This window comes from Oryctolagus cuniculus, chromosome 7 (genome assembly GCF_964237555.1).
Source record: "Oryctolagus cuniculus chromosome 7, mOryCun1.1, whole genome shotgun sequence".
NCBI lineage: Eukaryota > Metazoa > Chordata > Mammalia > Lagomorpha > Leporidae > Oryctolagus > Oryctolagus cuniculus.
The window spans coordinates 9,074,911-9,094,162 of NC_091438.1; the positions used below are offsets into that span (position 1 = coordinate 9,074,911).

The 19,252-nt window shown below is 46.6% G+C and overlaps 1 long non-coding RNA gene across 3 annotated transcripts in view; it reads left to right on the forward strand.

Moving 5' to 3' along the window:
• The window catches only part of LOC103349986 (uncharacterized), a 119,605-nt gene extending 100,353 nt beyond the window's left edge, over positions 1 to 19,252 (forward strand). For 2 of the 3 annotated variants that reach the window (XR_011390268.1, XR_007923742.2), the window contains one exon: positions 14,523 to 19,252. This is a non-coding gene — a long non-coding RNA (uncharacterized lncRNA). The remainder of the gene's footprint in view (positions 1 to 14,522) is intronic. The other variant, XR_007923744.2, reaches the window with a different exon arrangement.

The window sequence follows — 19,252 nt, forward strand, 5'->3', positions numbered from 1 at the left end:
TTAAAATAATTAGCAATTTCTTAATTTCATTACAAATCCAGTTATTTTCCAAATTTTTTTTGATTGCCATAATTTTTAAAGTTAATTTGTTCAAATTCAGATAAAGATGAGATCCATACATAACAACTGTCTCTCTTCTAATAGTTTTTAGAATTTATTTGTTGAAGGACCTGTGCCGTTTGTCCTATAGAGCTTCCCAGAGCTTGTTCCTGTATCATCAGTATTTCTTATCAGTTGGTGGGTGGATCTAGAGGCTGGATTGGATTCAGATGTGAGTTTTCGACAAAAAGTATTTTTTTACGTGTTTCTGGGGGGATGTTGGCCCGCTTGTCTCTTTTTGGGTAACACTGTAAGCTTCCGATCGCGCTGCCTCAATCATCGCTTTTTTTTCCTTTCTCGTTATTTCAACTGGAATGTTCTATAAACCTGTTCTCACAAGTATTTGGTAAGCCTGAGGTATTGCTGATATAAGAAAGGCAAGAGGGCCGGCGCCGCGGCTCACTAGGCTAATCCTCCGCCTAACGGCGCCGGCACACCGGGTTCTAGTCCCGGTCGGGCGCCGGATTCTGTCCCAGTTGCCCCCCTTCCAGGCCAGCTCTCTGCTGTGGCCCAGAAGTGCAGTGGAGGATGGCCCAAGTGCTTGGGCCCTGCACCCCATGGGAGACCAGGAGAAGCACCTGGCTCCTGGCTTCAGATCAGCGTGGTGCACCGGCCGCAGCGTGCTGGCCGCGGCGGCCGTTGGAGGGTGAACCAACGGCAAAGGAAGACCTTTCTCTCTGTCTCTCTCTCTCACTGTCCACTCTGCCTGTCAAAAAAAAAAAAAAAAAAAAGGCAAGAAAATTGCATGAATCATTGAATCTGTCCCTTTATTTCCTAATTTTCAAAACAGTGAGCTGACCATCAACCCTCTTCCAAAGGTGACCACTTAAAATTAGTGTTTTAGGAATTAAGATGTTAAAACATCGGAAGTGTTCTGATTGGTTAGGGGTTTGTTACTATCATGCTCGCACTGTCCGATTGGTTGGGTGGGAACGTCTTCTAAGCACCTTGACCTGCCCTCAGTCGTCATTTATGGTTTCTTTGCATTTTTCTGTGAAGGATATTTCACGCTCCAGGCTCACCTTGTAAAATTTGTGCCTCACACCTGCATCAGTCGTTTCTCTGAAGAATGTGGGTCTGTTGGGAGAGAAATGGGATTTAGAAGCCATACTGTAAGCACCAAAGTGCTCATGGCTTTTGTGTTATTTTTTGTTCCTAGGCTTTTTCAGTAGGCATTCATACCCAGACACAGATAAGATAAAATACATTGTGAATTTGTACTGATGCTCCCAGTTTAAACTCAAGACTACAGGATTTTAGAAACCTCTCGGATACTTGCTCACTTAGATTGTTTCCCTTGTTTGAAAAGTATGGTTTCCTGATGACAGTAGCGTTATCACTTGCTCCAACTCAGCACACAAATAACGGTCTCATATATCAGTATTTGCATTCCTACCAGTAATTCTATTTCTATAAATAGTTTACAATTATTTTGTTATTGTTTTTGTCCCCCAGGAATATCCCTGTAGAGATATACAATGAAATTATTATATTCAAAAGTAATTTTGAAATGGTTCTTGTGTCACAACTGGAATACACGCTTAAGATCATTTGTTTTATTTTCCTCTTGATTTTTAGGGGTTGATTTTTAAAAATTTCTTTCATGATTATCTAAAATATTAAATGGGGGCCTGCGTTGTGGCACAGCAGGTTAAGCTGCCACTTGTGTCCCTCTCCTTAGGTACATGGGAGCTGACTGCAACTCTTCTCCCCTTGCTTTTTCCACTTAAATATTAAATTAACTTGACCAGGACTTCACAAAAGTACTTGGTGGAGATCTGCTCAACATCTTATGTTACCCTGTAGTAGGTCAAATTTTTATTATTACTGTGTCCTCCCTCCTTGGCTTTGCAGGCACAGGGGCAGTGAATCAGTGGATGGGAGATTTCTCTCTGTGTGTCTCTCTGTCTCTGTCACTCTATGACTATGAGAAGTCCCTTGTTGCAGCCAGCATTGTATCGCAGCAGTGAAGCCACTGCTGGAGATGCCTGTGTCCCCTATCAGAGCACCGGTTCCAGTCCTGGGTGCACTGCTTCCCATCCGACTTCCTGCTGATGCATCTGGGAGAGCAGTGGAAGATGGCCCAAGTACTAGAGCCCCTGCCACCACGTGGGAGACTTAGAGGGGCTCCTGACTTGGGCTGGGCCCAGACCTGGCTGTTGGGGCCATTTGGAGAGTGAACCAGCCAATAGAAGCTCTCTTTCTCTGTTTCTCCCTACCTCTCTGTTGCTCTGCATTTCAAATAAATATATGAACAAAAGAATCTTTAAAAAAGACTTAAGAAAGCAACTAACCAGATCCGTCTACACAAAAACTCTGTTAGCTTTTCATGATTTTCCGTCACTTCTGAATTCCGTAATAGTACATTCATTTACTCATAGTAAACAGAGATAGAGAAGAAATGGGTCTTAGTGAATAAATTCATTCCCTCTCAGTAGTTTTTCTATCATAAAATTAATTAAAGCTAGTATTTGGTTACTAAGATGTTACAAAAATTCTGTTAATGTCTTTAAAAAGTCATAGGTGCTGGAATTCGGTGTTATCTTTTTTTAAAAATTATTTATTTATTTTGAAAGTCAGAGAGAAAGGGAGAGATGGAGAGATATTCTACCTGCTGGTTCACTCCCCAGATGGCCGCAACGGCTGTGCTGGGCTAGGCTGAAGCCAGGAACCAGGAGTTATATCCAGGACTCCCACGTGGATGCAAGGGCCCACGCACTTGGGCTGTCCTCCACTGCTTTTTCCAGGCCATTAGCAGGAAGCAGAATTGGAAGTAGAGTAGCCAGGACTCAAAAGTGAAGCAGTGGGTTGCTGGCATGGCAGGCAATGGCTTAACCTGCTACACTATAATTCCAGCCCCTGGAATTTTACATTATTGAATAGAGGAAAATATGGTATGACTTTGTTCGAAACTGTATCTCTCATTATTTTAATATGTTGAGATACTTATAAAATAATTAGGAAATAAACCTTCTAAAATATTAGAAGATTACAGAAACCTGTAAACAAAGTAAGAACACCTTTTGTACTAGAGACTAGAGATACCTGTCAGTTAAAGTGGGAAGGTTGAGTGAAAGAGCTCCAGTGTCATTGGTTGGAAACAGAGTCAGCTTCTGAGACAGGAAACTAATATTTCACTCTAAGTTTCAGAAGTATCATAGAGAGAGAGAGAGAGAGAGAGAGAATGAATGAACTAACCTGTCTGCTGTCTGTTGGTTCACTCTCCAAATAGCCACAATGTCCAGGACTGGGCCGGGCCAAAGCTGGGAGTTGGGGCTCAGTCCGGGTCTCCCATGTGGGCAGCAGTAACCCAGCTGCGTGCACCATCAGTGCTGCCTCTAAGGGTCTTGATTAGCAGGAAGCTGGGGTCGGGAGCTGGGGCCAGGGACCCTGAGTGGGATTGGCACCAAGCTAACCGCTCTCTCCTGATGGCTTTCCCGAAAAGGGAACTATCATAATGCTGTGTTTCTTTTTGCTTTCATTGTTCAGACTCTGACTTTAAACAATTTTACTCAAGGTCCCTTTTATTATATATTTATCCAAGTGTGTCAGTCGTTACTGAATCAAGAAACTAATCTCATTGTTGGTACAGGCATATCTGGAGCGTGAACACTTACGATTTAGAAAGAATTTCAGGCAAGTTGTTTTTACTCTTTTTGAAAAAGTTATTGTTTTATTTGACAGCTAGAGTTACAGAGAGAGGGGGAGAGACACAGAGAGAAGTCTTCCATCTGCTGGTTCACTCCCCAAATGGCTGCAACACCCAGAACTGGGCTGATCTAAAGCCAGGAGCCAGGAGCTTCTTCCGAGTCTCCCACACTACTTTCCCAGGCCATTGCAGAGAGCTGGACTGTAGAGGAGCCGCTGGGACACAAACTGGTGCCCACATGGCATGCAGGTGCTGGAGGCCAAGGCTTAGCCTTCTCTGCCACAGCGTCAGCCCCAAGTTGTTTTTACTGTAAATCGATATGTATTTTCAGGTTGAGATGGTACATTGAAGCTGTTTGGCTCTAAATAATTAGAATGAATAATGTTTATGAAGTATTTATTATATACCAGACACTGGCAAAAGTGTTCTACATGAATTAAGATAGTTAATACTCTGAGGAAAACAGTGGCAAAAGAGATTAAATCCCTTTACAAAATAGAGTCAGGCTGCAAATGGAAAGACTGAGTTGCACACTGATGCTCATTGTTACAGAGATACTGTCGGAGTCGGTCATGGCACAGCCATGGACATACAAACTATGACAGTCTCATCAAGTTTGGAAAATGATGTCTTTAGAACCGAAATTTGTGATGTAGTATTTGAAAGTCCTTTAAATGTTGAGGGCAAGATTTTATTTTACCCTTAAAGCCAGTTCTAGAAAAATATGCGAGTGCCAACACACTAAAGTTTGCTGATCTGCTCAAATGCTGCAGTAAAGCCCAGTGATCTGCCATTCAGTTCCAGACGGCTTCATTCACATGCTGCTGGGAAGCTGAAAGAACACACGCCCAGCAGGAGGACACCGTGGCATCCCCTCGGCCGCCATTCTTAGGTGCTGCCTGCTCAGAGCGATGCTGCCAGGAGGACCTGCAGGGCTTCCCATGATTCAGAGCCTCCTCATAGTCCAGCCGGAGTGTCTGCAGAGAACTGGTAGTGAGAACAGAGTCAGGGAGAAGCACTTCAAGGTGGATTTTTTTTTCTCTATGTTGCTCCATTAAGGTGATGTAGATGTAACCTTGGAATATTGTGATAGAAATACATGTGCACATTTAATAGAGGCTCTTAAACTAACGAGACCCAAGCAAGGTAGAAACACTGAGAAGCTCTGCTTTTCATTAGAGAGGTGGCACTTGCTCCATTGAGTCTCATGGAGTACCTAATAAACAAAACAATTGCTTCTGTGGTTTGGTGCCTCAACAGGCCCAGTGGAGTCATTCCTGGGTTTTGGTGTTCAGAAAACTCCCCCAGGTCTGAAACCAACAAGGTCAGCAAGCCGGAGATGTAGGAGGGCCAATGGTACAGCAGCCGAGTCTGGTGGACAGCAAAAGAGGACGGTCAGAAGAGCGAGCGCATTTCCCTTCCCCTGCCTTTTGTTCCATCCGGGACTTGTGTGGATTGGTTGCCCCCGGTCCAGCTCTCTGCATTAGTGGGGGCAGTCTGCCTTACTCAGTTCACTGATTGAAATATAAATCACCTGTTTACACTCCAGCCGGAAATAACCTTGAGCCAAACAGCTGGGCATCTCATGACAGAGCCCTCATTGTCCCTTTCCATGTCCTTCTGGCCAGAAATTTGGACATCCTGTTTGGGTTTTAGCTACCGACCCCATGACTGAGGGTTGGAAGAGGGGGGATGCCAGGGGTTGAGAAGGTGGAGGGAGGGATGGGAGAGGGTGGGGGAGAAAGAGGAGAAAGTCTCCATGTGGGTCACTTATTCAGGCTATGACATTCCTTCACAATTTTTATTGATTTTTCAGAATCCTCAGGTAGTTGTTTTTTTCAGCTTGCCCACAAGTTTTAGTTATCATTAGGAGGAGGGATGGGCTTAACTTACTGCAGTGGAATGGGGGCCAAATGACCACATTGTAGGTAGTGTTTATATAGCCTACTCTTTTTTTATTGGATTAAACAAGGATCCTCTTTGTCTCCCAATATATACGTGTGTGTGTGTGTGTGTGTGTGTATTTCCTATATAAAGGAAACCAAGGACACAGAAATACATCATTAAATGGAGACAGTTTGTTGGCATAAAATTTAAAAATTAAGAGTTGTTGATACTTGGAATTTTCCTAGAACACCAAGCATTTCTACCTTAAATTTATATTCTTTTCTAAGAAATGTCTAGGCATACTGACATTTTTACCAAGAATTCTAGCAATAATTTTCAGATGATGAAGTTTCCAAGAATAGAAGCCAGTCCCTTAGCTAGTAGCACCCTGTCTGTTTCTTGGCAGATACTGAATAGACTTTTGGAGTCAGCTGACCTATCACACCGAAATCCAGTCACAGTGCGGTGGCAGCACTAGGATAATCAACTCAGAACTCTTTTGTACATTTCACTGTTAAATGGTTGACACATTCAGTGCATAATAGCTCTCTCATTTTTTAAAAAGATTTTACGTATTTATTTGACAGGCAGAGTTATATACAGTGTGAGAGAGAGAGAGACAGAGAGAAAGGTCTTCCTTCCGTTGGTTCACTCCCAAGTGGGTGCAAAGGCGGAGCTGTGCCGATCTGAAGCCAGGAGCCAGGAGCTTCCTCCCTGTCTCCCATGTGGGTGCAGGGGCCCAAGCACTTGGGCCATCCTCCACTGCCCTCACGGGCACAACGGAGAGCCAGACTGGAAGAGGAGCAACCGGGACTAGAACCAGTGCCCATATGGGATGCTTGCGCCGCAGGTGGAGGATTAACCCAGTGCACCACAGCGCTGGCCCCAAGCTCTATTTTTATATCAACCTTTACATTTTCCTTAGCAAGAATGAAGGTACCCTACTGGTTTGGTGGGAGATTTAGAGAGAGCTGAAACTCCTGGAATGTAATTTTCTGAAAGGATTGGAGTGGACAACAGTGCTTCCTGGGGTAGGTGAGAGAGATCTCTTTAGCCTGGGCAAATCTCTCCCCAGATCCTGGATTTCTTGGAAGCTGCACCAGGAGCTCAGCGTGACCCACTGCTCCTGGGGGACGATTATAGGTGTGGGAGCAGGCACAAACTGCACTGTGCCGTCCACCCTCCTCCTGCAGGCCGTGAAGCTGCGACAGGTGGCGCCTTGTCTTGGTGGTGGCTGACCTCCTACTGCATAGACAATCTGCCATGAACACAGACAGAGCATATTTCAGGAACAATTTCACAGATCAGATTGCCCTGCGTGCTCCCCCAAGATGACTCCAAGTCGTGCATCACAATGCTGTGACAAATAAAGCTGCGACTTCCCAGGAACAAGCCGTCTGGTAGCCACCAGTAGAAGTGTGCCCAACCATTGACGAATCAACCCAAGGAGGAGCAGATGCCCGTCATTACCTACTTTCTGTTTTTATGACATTAGTAGGATGAACCTGATACTACTAAATTTTCTGTAGAAAGAGGGTCACTTTTTTCCATGGGATTTTCTTTTTTTCTTTGTTCTTTTTGTTTGTTTGTTTTTTGTTTTTTTTTTTTTTTTTGACAGGCAGAGTGGATGACAGTGAGAAAGAGAGACAGAGAGAAAGGTCTTCCTTTGCCATTGGTTCACCCTCCAATGGCCGCCGTGGCCGGCGCGCTGCAGCCGGCACACCGCGCTGATCCAATGGCAGGAGCCAGGTACTTATCCTGGTCTCCCATGGGGTGCAGGGCCCAAGCACTTGGGTCATCCTCCACTGCACTCCCGGGCCACAGCAGAGAGCTGGCCTGGAAGAGGGGCAACTGGGACAGAATCTGGCGCCCCGACTGGGACTAGAACCCGGTGTGCCGGCGCCGCAGGCGGAGGATTAGCCTAGTGAGCCGCGGCACCAACCCTCTTAGAGCTTTTAGTTTCCTCATCTATAAAATGAGTTGAGAGGATTGCTGGGAGAATATGATGCTGGGAGAATAGGTGGTTAGTACCTTGTTCTTGTAACTGCTTTTTAAATTATTGTCACCTGAAACTGTGGAAAACATAAAAGCCTAGCACAACAATAACTGGTACAAGTCAGAATGGAAACTATGTCCAGTTCTTCAAAAAAGTTTTCCAGGCCAATGGTTCCTCTGCTGCAAGTCCCCGAGCCAGTTCTTCAGCTGAACCCACGAGATTCCTTTGTTCAAAATCTCTGCAGGCCTTTCCTGTTTCACCCCAACTCTTCCTGGTTCCTTGATCTCATCTTTCCCCACTTTCCCCCACATTGGCCACTTTTTAGCCCATTGATCATGTTGTCTGCAAAAAATGCTGTCTTCCCTCACAAGTCAAATTTCACAAATGTAAGGCCCTTTGGGAAGCTTCCCTTTAGTTTCCTGTGTGGTGTTTGGGTGGAATGACTCTTAAAAACACAAAATTTGCAATTGTCCCCCACCTCCATAGAGTGGTTTGAATGAAACAAACAAACAAACAAACAAACAAAAAACAACAGCTTTCTAAGTTTCTAAGATGACAAAACAGCCTCAACAGGGCTTTGATTTGCAATTGTCACCAGAGAAAAGGCCTTGGAAGCCGGAAGCCGTGGGGTTCTTGTCTTCATGCAAGAAAGAATTCAGGCGTGAGACAGAGAGCAGAGCCATAAGGCTTTATTTTGGTTAGGGCATCCGTCAGAATGGAAGGGACAGAGAGAGGGCGCCCAGTCACTCGGACCAGGGGAGAGCAAGGTCACATGGTTGGCTGGAGAGAATAAATGATTTATTTTAAAGGACTGATTTTTTAAATTCACAAATTTATTTACCTTTTTTTTTTTTACAAGGAGCAATGTAATTTCATTTTTCATTTAGTTCATTTTCCTATTTGGAGCTGAATCCACTGAAACAATGCTTCCACAATTCCTGTTTATGCCTCTTCTACATAGCTCCACGCCATTCGAACAATGCTTTTGTGCTGGTTAAGCCTTAAAACAAAATGAAACAAGAGCACGCTGAATTCCATTAACTTTTGATCGCACAGCAAACCGTATTTTGAGTGATCACGTAATGATGTTAACACGTGTTACCTTCTGGATGGCATGTTAGTAGCTTCAGACTTTTCTTGGCATCTGTTTTTGAGTCACAGAAAGCGCGAGTGTTTGTGTAATAGTCTGTCTCTTGCCTCCAGAAAATTATACCTGAATTATCTCCAGTGCGTAGCTGCAGCTCTATGGAAACTTTTTAAAACTTGCTTTTGTGTGTAGCATGAAAGTATTTACAACAACAGTGCCGACAGATGGCATAGGAGATAATCACGGTATTTTTGGAGGGGCTGCTTCTTCGCCGCCCTTCTTAACTGCAAGGATTTTTCTCATTTTGGTTTTCTTTGTTCTTTCATGCGGTTTTCTTTTCTCGACTCTTCCTTATGGGTCTGATTAGCTTTTCCAGGAACACCAATGATTTAGGAAGAGCAGCGACAGTTTGAGGGCAGTTACACTGGGGTGATGAAGTAAACAGGGCTGTGTGTGTTTGCATATGGGGTGCATTTAGGCTGGAGGGACCTGGCTTCCCAGAATGGCCAGGCCATCCTCTTGCAACCATCAGTGTCAGGGCCATCGATGGCCAACAGATTCAGCCACTGGTCTGGGGCCTTCAGGCTTGCCAAGTTGACTTTAATGCTTTGAAACCCCGGCCAAGAATGCAGCCCAGAACCAAATTCTGTCCCAAACCACAGATCTGTGGAGGAGAGATGTGTGTGGGGCTGAGGGGTGAAGGCAGGCTGTGGGAGGCTCCTCTTCCCCAGGAGTCGTGTTCAGTCCAGAGGGCTGGGTGGGCCGGCGGCGCCGTGGGCCTGAGGGCTTCAGAGCCTTGGGGAATTGGCACACAGTGGCAGCTCCCCGTAAGCTCCTGCAGGGAGAGGGAGGGAGTCTGGTCTGCTGAGATCTTCAGCTGAGTTGAGCAAATGCGTGAGCTGGGCTTGATGCTTCTGCATCAGAATCTTTTTTTAAGAGTTAATTAGGGCTCGCGCCGCGGCTCACTAGGCTAATCCTCCACCTTGCGGCGCCAGCACACCGGGTTCTAGTTCCGGTCGGGGCGCCGGATTCTGTCCCGGTTGCCCCTCTTCCAGGCCAGCTCTCTGCTGTGGCCAGGGAGTGCAGTGGAGGATGGCCCAAGCGCTTGGGCCCTGCACCCCATGGGAGACCAGGAAAAGCACGTGGCTCCTGCCATCGGATCAGCGCGGTGCGCCAGCCGCAGCGCGCCAGCCGTGGCGGCCATTGGAGGGTGAACCAACGGCAAAAGGAAGACCTTTCTCTCTGTCTCTCTCTCACTGTCCATTCTGCCTGTAAAAAAAAAAAGAGTTAATTATTTATTTGAAAGGCAGAGCTACAGAGAGGCAGAGGCAGAGAGAATGAGAGAGAGATCTTTTATCCGCTGGTTCACTCCCCAGATGGCCACATGACCAAAGCTGCACCGATCTGAAGCCAGGAGCTTCCGGGTCTCCCACGGGGGTGCAGGGGCTCAAGGACTTCAATCGTCTTCCACTGCTTTCCCAGGCCATAGCAGAGAGCTGGATCGGAAGTGGAGCAGCCGGAACTTGAAGCGGCACCCATATGGGATGCCGGCACTGCAGGCGGCGGCTTTACTTGCCACGCCACAGCACTGGTCTCGCCTCAAAATCTTGAAAAGCACAAACTTGTTGTAAGCATCAGAGAATATCTCTGACTTACCAATTCTGACTCAGGAACTCAGTGGTATCAGGGTGCAGGCTGGGAAAGGGGAGTCTCTTCCTTCGAAAGCTTCTGCTCTGCTCCATCCCTGATCACGCTTCCAGTCACACCTGCGCGCCCCCAGGGGCCAGAGGACCACGCCTGATCTGACACTGCCTTGCCTTCAAGCTCTCCAACGCTGAGTTCCCTTAAACACCCACAACCTGGGTGACGCACATCTCTCCCGAAGTGCTCAGCCTCTGCTTGCTCTGCACGTCGTGGCTGGCCAGCCTAATGCAGCTCAGTCCGACAGGGTCCTGGGGGGACCCCGCCTTCTCCCCACACCCACCTTCCTCGACTCCTGCGCTCTCTCGCTCTGTCATTGGTGTTTGAGAAGAGCTGGGGGAATTCATAAACCCTTCTCAAGTCCTGTGCTGCTCACTTGACCAGAGTGACGGCTTCCAGCTTTGCAAACCTGCCTGCTCTGGACTGCTCCTGGGACAGCCACCTCAGAGTTCCTTAACTTGCACAAAACCTTCCTGCAAACTCCTTTGGGATGTGGAAAACAGTCATCTTTCTATCCCTCTTAGATAAGACATCTTATAGACGAACGTCTTTACTAAGTGTGTATTCAACTGAGTATAAACGCAGGAGGAGGAGAGTAGTTTGAATACTGCTGGGGAGCACTCTACACGGGGCAGCTGGGTGGGCTACAGTATCTGGCTGGATTTTGTCCCGTGTAACGTGCTTACTGTTTCTCGCATGTGAATCTTATCCAGGCAAGGTCTCTGAGCAAAGGAATGGTGTGCTATGATTTTTATTGAGATTCCCATGTTTATGCAGTGGTCTAAATAATTCCCCGAGTTGCAGGTGAAAAGGACGTGTGTTTACAGTTGGGTCACATCCGAATCCTTCGGGGGGGGGGGGGGGTTTGTAACAAGTTTCCCGGGCTGTCACTGGGTATGGCTGAATCAGAATGTCTAGGGTACAGGTGTGCGTGTGCGACTTTCGGAATTCTGTTTTGCTTGTAGGTTTGGGAGCCCATGATACAGAGGAAACAATGAGAGAGGGACAGGGACGTGCAGCACTGTCTGAGGGGCGGTGAACAGCCTCCAGCGTTGAGTCTTCTTCCCCATGCCTGACATTGCTTGTGCAGAGCACAGGCCTCAGCATCACCTCACAGAGGCAGCCAGTGTCTCCGCGGACCCTGGGTCTACGCTGTAGAGACTGCCTCACCGCAAGCTTGTGCCTCGGGGCCTCGCAGGAGCCTGCCCTGCCTCTGTGACGCACACACTGGACACGGCAGCAAGTTGCCCTTTGTGAAACAGCACTCGTCGGCGGGGAGAGGGTTGGAGGGTGCTTCTGGCCTCCTCCCCTGGCGCAGGTGGCTCTGAAGAGCATTTCCTATGCACTGCAGAAGGTTGGTGGCCACTAGATAACGCCTTTTGGTGTCATTTCCCCCCTTGCCCCGTTTCCCTTTCTGTGGTCTTGCATTCCTGCTCGCCGGAATAACTCCCGAGGTAAACTACCCAAGGTAAAACCACTCCCTTCGGTTCTCCTTTTGAGAGGATCCGAGACTTGGGTGGTTTGGCCCTTAGGATGCTGGAATGGAAGCAGGTGGAACATGACACTTACCAGCAGTAGGTCCCCACTGCCATCAGCCCCGGCTGCAGGGTGGCATCCTTAGGGTGAGTGCTTTAGGGACAACCAGTCATTCAGATAATTGGAATGATCGCAGATTCTGTTGGTTTTCATAGCTGCTTCAGAACCTTGAGGGAACAGTGACAGGCTGAGGATTTAGCAACCTGGCAGGAACTGGTCCCCCTGTGTTGCTGGGACAGGTCTCAAGACACAGTGGTGTCTCGGGAGAAGCAAGACAGAGGTGGCGGAAATACCATGGCAGAATGTGAGGGAAGGGGCTGGGGAGCCAGAGACTGAATTCGTCACGTGCTGCAACCTACTGTGTCAGAGGATCCAGGAGAATAATTTCTCAAACACGGTTAGCAGAAAGGGATTCTGGTACCATGCATTGAGTCACTGGGGGTAGACGGCCCCTGAAATATGGGGTTGACAAGTGGAAGCTGTAGCCATGGAGCTGAATTTCCTAGAATCAATTAGAATCAAAGCTGCTTGGCTGCAAGCAGGTGGTGGTTCCAAATTGTTTGGAGGAGCGAGACATACAAAGTTGGCTCAAAGAACAAGAGGGGAATCAGGGAAATGGGTGTGCCCTGAACCGCAGGAATCCAGCACTGGTGTTTCAGTGGAGAGACAGCTAGGCAGCTGACTCGGGGTGTTGAGTTACTTAACAAGCAAAACAAATGAAGTTGCCACAATACCTGTGTTGTGCTGTTGAAAGGTCACTTTGTATTAGAGAAAGTAGGCTTTAAGTAGTTCATATAGGAGGAGGGAGAACAGTTCAGATAATTGAGGAGAGAGATGAAGGGAGTGTGGTCCAGGCTAGAAGGGTTGGAATTGAGAAGACGGGAAGGACAGGGGTCTGTTTGGAGCTCCTAGAACTTGCTGACAGATTGGAATGGGTTAAAGGAGGAAGAAGAATCAAGGATAGTGCCCTGATTTCTGACTGCACTTGGTGGAGGGCGGCAAGAGCGTTCAGGGGAAGACAGGAAAAGGAGGCATTGCGTGCGCTCTTTGGAACTGGCTACCTTCAAGGTACCTACTCGACCCCAAGGGGGCGTTCCAGGTGAGCTAAAACTTGGTGGGGAGATGGACAGGGGTCGTCCTGGCCGTTACCATCATACCACTGTGCAAGAAAACCTGGAGCAACAGCAGAGACCAGAAGACAGAGATAGGCACGCACCCCGTCTGTGTGAGCCAGCGTGGAAGTTCTGACCGAGGGAAGGATCCAGCAGAGGAAGGCGTCCAGGCACAGCCAGTGAGGCCAGAGGGAAGCTGGAGCAGGACAGTGTGAGGGCAAGAAGGAAGTGTGTCCAGGGGCGAGAAAGTGAAAAAGGGCAGAGTGACCCAGCGGGTTGAAATCTGATGAGAGACACCCAAGGACGGAGGAGCGGCTGGTGAGCTCAGCAGAGTGGAGGCCAGGGATGACATGGACAAGCACTGTTTCCACGGAGTTGGACACAGAAGCCTCTTGGAGCGCGCTGAAGAGCATCCGAGGCTACGGCTGTCAGCGGTGGTGGAGGACAGGAGCGCTCAGGGCCGTCACTCTCCAGCTGTCTCACATTCATCACAAGGAGGTCTCTAGCTCTGCCAAGAAACCGTTCTGTTTTGGTGGGGGTTTGAACTATTCAGGAGGGAAATAGTGTGATTTCTCAAGGAGACGAGGTAGTACAGTGGAGGACCTGCTACCTAAGAGAAAACAATTCCATGTGAGTCAAAAAATCTGCAGGCAGAGAACATTACCTAACTCGAGGGTAGAACCTTAGGAAGCTGATAAAGATTAAACAAAACAGGGGCTGGTGCTGTGGCGCAGCTGGATAAAGCCCAGGCAGCAGTGCTGCATCCCATATGGGTGCCGGTTTGAATCCCGGCTGCTCCACTTCTGATCCAGCTCCCTGCTAATGCGCCTGGGAAAGCAGCAGAAGATGGCTCAAGTGGCTGGGCCCCTGCACCCATGTGGGAGACCCAGATAAAGCTCCTGGCTCCTGGCTCCTGGCTCCTGGCTTTGGATTGGCTCAGTTCCGGCCATGGTAGTCATTTGTGGAGTGAATCAGTGGATGGAAGACCTCTCTCTCTCTCTCTCTCTTTCTCCCCCTCTCCCCTGTCTCTTTCTCTATAACTCTTTCAAATAAATAAAATAAATCTAAAAAATGATTAAACAAAACAAACCAGGTATCAATTTGGAAGAGGAAAAAAAAAGCGAATGGTAAATCATACAAATATCCAAGAATAGAAAGAAAAGATGGAACTGAAGCCAAGACAATGTCCTGAGGACACCGTGCGGGGAGAGAGAGGTTTAGCTGGGTCAACCTGAGCACATTTGGTAATGATACTTAAACTTGGGAATCTTTCAGTTCACTTTTATGTTTACTATTTAATTTGGAAAAGAAAGAAATTACAAAAATATGGTAGTAATGAGGATTTATGTGTGAGTAGACCAAACATGTGTGCATCGTATATTATACTGATCCTTTCTCCATGGCACTCTAAACACAACTGATGCATTCCGCCTCCCCTCTGCTCTGTCATTCGAGGTGCAGCACCTACATCAGTTACAGCAGTTGCCCTGGGATGGAATGAAAGATGGAGCACAAACAAACATTCCATGAAGGTGCAGTTTTCTATCATGAATACACGGAGAGAAAATAAATTAAATGTGGTCCATGAAGTTCAAGTTCTCTTGGGAAAGTTTTATTCATAGCCCCGCCACTGCTATGCCTTTTAATATTTTAAGGGCGGGCAATAGTCATCACCCAGGCTTTCTTGTAGCCAGTCATGAACACTGAAAGGCTGCAGGTGCCCTGAGGTCCACTGGGGATTTTTTCACGCTACTTAAACAGTATAGTGTGGATATTCTAGGACTAAAGGCTATGCATAGCTGTCCAGATAACGAGGCTCTAAGCCTTCTCCTGGTATGAAAGCAGGATTCTCAGCCTCACGCAGGCTGTCCATTTTCATCTGACGTGCCACAGACTGGCCAGAAGGCAACTCTTTCATCAGCCCGGCTCTCTCCGCAGAGTTAATGATTATCCCCGGAGAACCACTGTTTTCTCAGAGCACATCCTGTTTCATTTCAGCCCAAGCTGCCGTTAGGATCTCTGAACCGTGAACTTCAAACCCGTGGAAGGGAATGTTGTGTTGGCTCATTGTGTGTGAAGGTGTAATTGAAGTTCACGAGAGAGTCCACATCTAGGTTTAATCGTTTTACAGCTTTGCTGGAATACTTTCCCCTTATTTTTGCCAATCATAACTTGCACTAAAAATTAATGTCTATAACCGCAAGCTAAAGCTAGAATATTAATCATTTTTGACTTTATATTTTATTGCCAAGCCCAATCATCTGTTTAAGGAAAATTCTGCCTTTGACAAATAAAAATATAATGTGAATCGCCCAAATCTTGATTTTTATACCAGAAGTGAGTCTCAGCTAAGCCCCTTATCAAAGGCAGAGACCATAATAAGAGAATTTGTAAACTGAAAAACTAAAAAAGTTTTTGTGTGGTTTTGCTCTGTCATAAACATTGGCTAGCTTTATAGAGTGTGGATCAAGCTAGCCTCTCCTTAAATGTGCTCCCTAAATGATTCACAACTAATACAAAGTGTAGATGTCCTGGACTATACTCGTGAGCTATGATTAATTTTATAGAAGAAACACAGGACGTGAATAGGTATTGACTCTCTTAGGGGAAGGATGGGGTCTTGTCTCAAGTTGTTCCAAACCAAGCAGGCTGATTGTGTGGGCCAGCTCCTTTCTCCCATGTGACAGGAACAAAGAGCAGCCAGTGATTGGGTTCCAGCAGCCAGAGTCTCAGAAGTTTTGGGTTGGCTGCCCAACAGTTTTCCATTTCTATCCTCTGAGGAGTCAACTGAGTTGTAGGATTATGTACAACTTTCCAATTTATGTCTGTCTGGCAGCCAGAAACTCCCTGCTTCCTGGAATTTGCTGAACAGGATGACCTAAGGCCACCTAAGTCTTGGATGGTCTGTGTTCACTACTTTAAGGCAAGTTTGAAACTGACCATTCCCTTGGGAGAAAGAGCAGCATCCCAGTGATTGCAATTTACTTGGAGTGTGTGTAATATCGCATGCCATAAACACCACCCTGGAGACTTAAAGGTAACGCAAAACCCTGTACAAACCCTTTGTCTGAACCACTAGAACTGAAATTGTCTCAATTAGTTCTCCAACAGATAAGATATGCTTTGAATAAAGGTAAAATGGTTTGAAAATGGCTGGAATACCATCCCATAGTTGCATAGAATGGAGTAAAATTTCTTTCTTAGATGAACACTTCTGCAACCTGGTGGTAAGAACATTCGCCTATTTTGGGGGATTATCATGAGGATTGACATGCTGATTTCTTTTCTTTTTTTAAAGATCTAAATTATTTATGTGCAAGACAGTTACAGAGAGAGGTAGAGACAGAGAGAGGTCTTCCCTCTGCTGGTTCACTCCCCAGATGGCCACAATGGCCAGAGCTGTGCCGATCTGAAGCCAGGAGCCAGGAGCTTCTTCTAGGTCTCCCACAAGGGTGCAGGGTCCATGGACTTGGGCCATCCTCCACTGCTTTCCCAGGTCATAGCAGAGAGCTGGATCGGAAGAGGAGCAGCCAGGACTAGAACCAGCACCCATATGGGATGCCGGTGCTTCAGGCCAGGGCTTTAACCCACTGCGCCAAAATGCCAGCCCCGACACACTGATTTCAAATCCTTTGTACAGATATCCAGTAATGGGCTTACTGGATTCTATGGTAGTTCTGTTTTTGGTTTCTTGAGTTTTCATAAAGTCTGTACTAATTTACATCCCTGTCAATACCAGAGTGCTTCATTTTTTGTAAAAGTGAGATTAAAGGGTAGTTTATTTTGGTGCAATGAACTCTGAAACCCAAGCATAATTTTCTTCATAATAGGTATTTCCCATGAATTCTCTGAAGACCCCTTGTAGAATACAAGTAGGTTCCTTTTTTTCCATATCCTTATGAACATTTATCTTTTATATTTTGGGGATAAGCCATCCTAATAGATAGGAACTGATATCTCAGTATGATTTTAATTTGCATTTCTCTAATGATTAGTGATATTGAACATTTTTTCATATACCTGTTGGTCATATCTCTTTTTAAGGAATGTCTTCTCAGGCCCTATGCCCATTTTATAATATTTTTGTCTTCTTTTTTAGAAATAACTGCAGATGTATAGTAAATTACAAAGATGGCACAAATAGAGCCTATGTACTTTATGCAATACCAAAACCAGAAAAGTGCTTGGCATAATGTGGGTGCATAGCTCTACTGGGCTTTGTACACATTTCTGTCTGGCTGACTGCAGAAGTAGGCAAAATTTTTGTCACCCCCAAATATCTCTTCTATGTACAGTCATAGTCCTTACAGTAATGGTGCATCACCTCGAAATCTATATGAATCAATCCATGATGAAAAGAGAACTCTCTGCCATCTCTGAAATACTGTGTAGCCCCTTTCAAGCTGTGGGGTTGTGCGCCAATTCTGGACAGAACCAGGATGTGCACCTGCAGGGGAACTGTGTTACGTGGTGCCTGCCTGTTTTATTCTGAAAGAAGTTGCCGTGCTGTTTTCCACCGTGGCTGCATCACTTGGCATTCCCCTCAGCACCGGAGGACGTCTTCCCATCTCCCTACAGCCTCAGCAGCACTGGGTTCATCCGTCTTTTTCATTTTGGCCATTCTCACAGTTATAGAATAGTATTTCATGGTGTTTTTTCCTTGCCATTTCCCTAGCAACCAAGGATGTTGAATATTTTCTCACGTTTTCAGTTGTCAGTGTATTAACTTTTTAAGTGCTATATGTCTAGTCAGATCTTTTACCTACTTTTTAAAAAAAACCAGATTGTATGTCTTATTATTGGGTCTTGAGTATTCTTCATCTAGTCTTGATACAAGCTCTTTATGAGATATAGTTCTCCCTATTTGAATCTTGCCTCTTTAGTTTTTAAAACAGATATACACATCTTTGGAATTGTACAAACTTTTAGTTAAGAATAAATCTCAGTTTCATCAATTATTTCTACTGCTATTCATGTTTGGGGTATCATTTATTATTTTTTCCTAAACCAAAGTCATGAATATCTCCTGGGGCCAGTGCTGTGGTACAGTGGGTTAAGCAGCCACCCCCAGCACCAGCATCCCATGTGGGCACCTGTTGCAGCCCTGGCTGCTCCACTTCCAATCCAGCTCCCTGCTGATACAGCTGGGAAAGCAGCAGGAGATGGCCCAAGTGCTTGGGTCCCTGTACCCACATGGAATACCATAGTGAAGCTCCTGGTTCCTGGCTTTGGCCTGGCCCAGCCCTAGCCATTGCAGCCATTTGGGGACAGAACCAGTGGATGGGACATATTTTTCTCTCTTTCACTTTCTCTCTCTCTCTCTGTAACTCTGCATTTCAAATAAATAAAATAAATCTTAAAAAAATATTTTCTCCTGGCTGGCGCCGCGGCTCACTAGGCTAATCCTCCACCTAGTGGCGCTGGCACACCGGGTTCTAGTCCCAGTCGGGGCGCCGGATTCTGTCCCGGTTGCCCCTCTTCCAGGCCAGCTCTCTGCTGTGGCCAGGGAGTGCAATGGAGGATGGCCCAAGTGCTTGGGCCCTGCACCCCATGGGAGACCAGGAGAGGCACCTGGCTCCTGCCTTTGGATCAGCGCGGTGTGCTGACCGCAGCGCGCTGGCCGCAGCAGCCATTGGAGGGTGAACTAACGGCAAACGAAGACCTTTCTCTCTGTCTCTCTCTCTCACTGTCCACTCTGCCTGTAAAATAAATAAATAAATTAATTAATTAAAATTTTTTTCTCCTACATTTTATTCCAGATACCTGATAGTTTATGTCTCCAATACATTATCAGCTAGTCTTAAAAATATGCTGTTGGGGGGCTGGCGCTGTGGCATAGCGGGTAAAAAGCCACCACCCACAGTGCCAGCATCCCATATGGGCACCGGTTTGAGTCCTGGCTGCTCCACTTCTGATCCAGCTCTCTGCTATGGCCTGGGAAAGCAGTAGGAGATGGCCCAAGTCCTTGTGCCTCTGTACCCACATGGGAGACCTGGAGGAAGCTGCAGGCTCCTGGCTTTGGATTGGCACAGCTCCGGCCATTGCGGCCAAATGAGGAGTGAACTAGTGGATGGAAGACCTCTCTCTCTCTCTCTCTCTCTCTCTCTCTCTCTCTCTCTGCCTCTACTTCTCTCTGAGTATGTAACTCTGACATTCAAATAAATAAATAAATATTTTAAAAAATA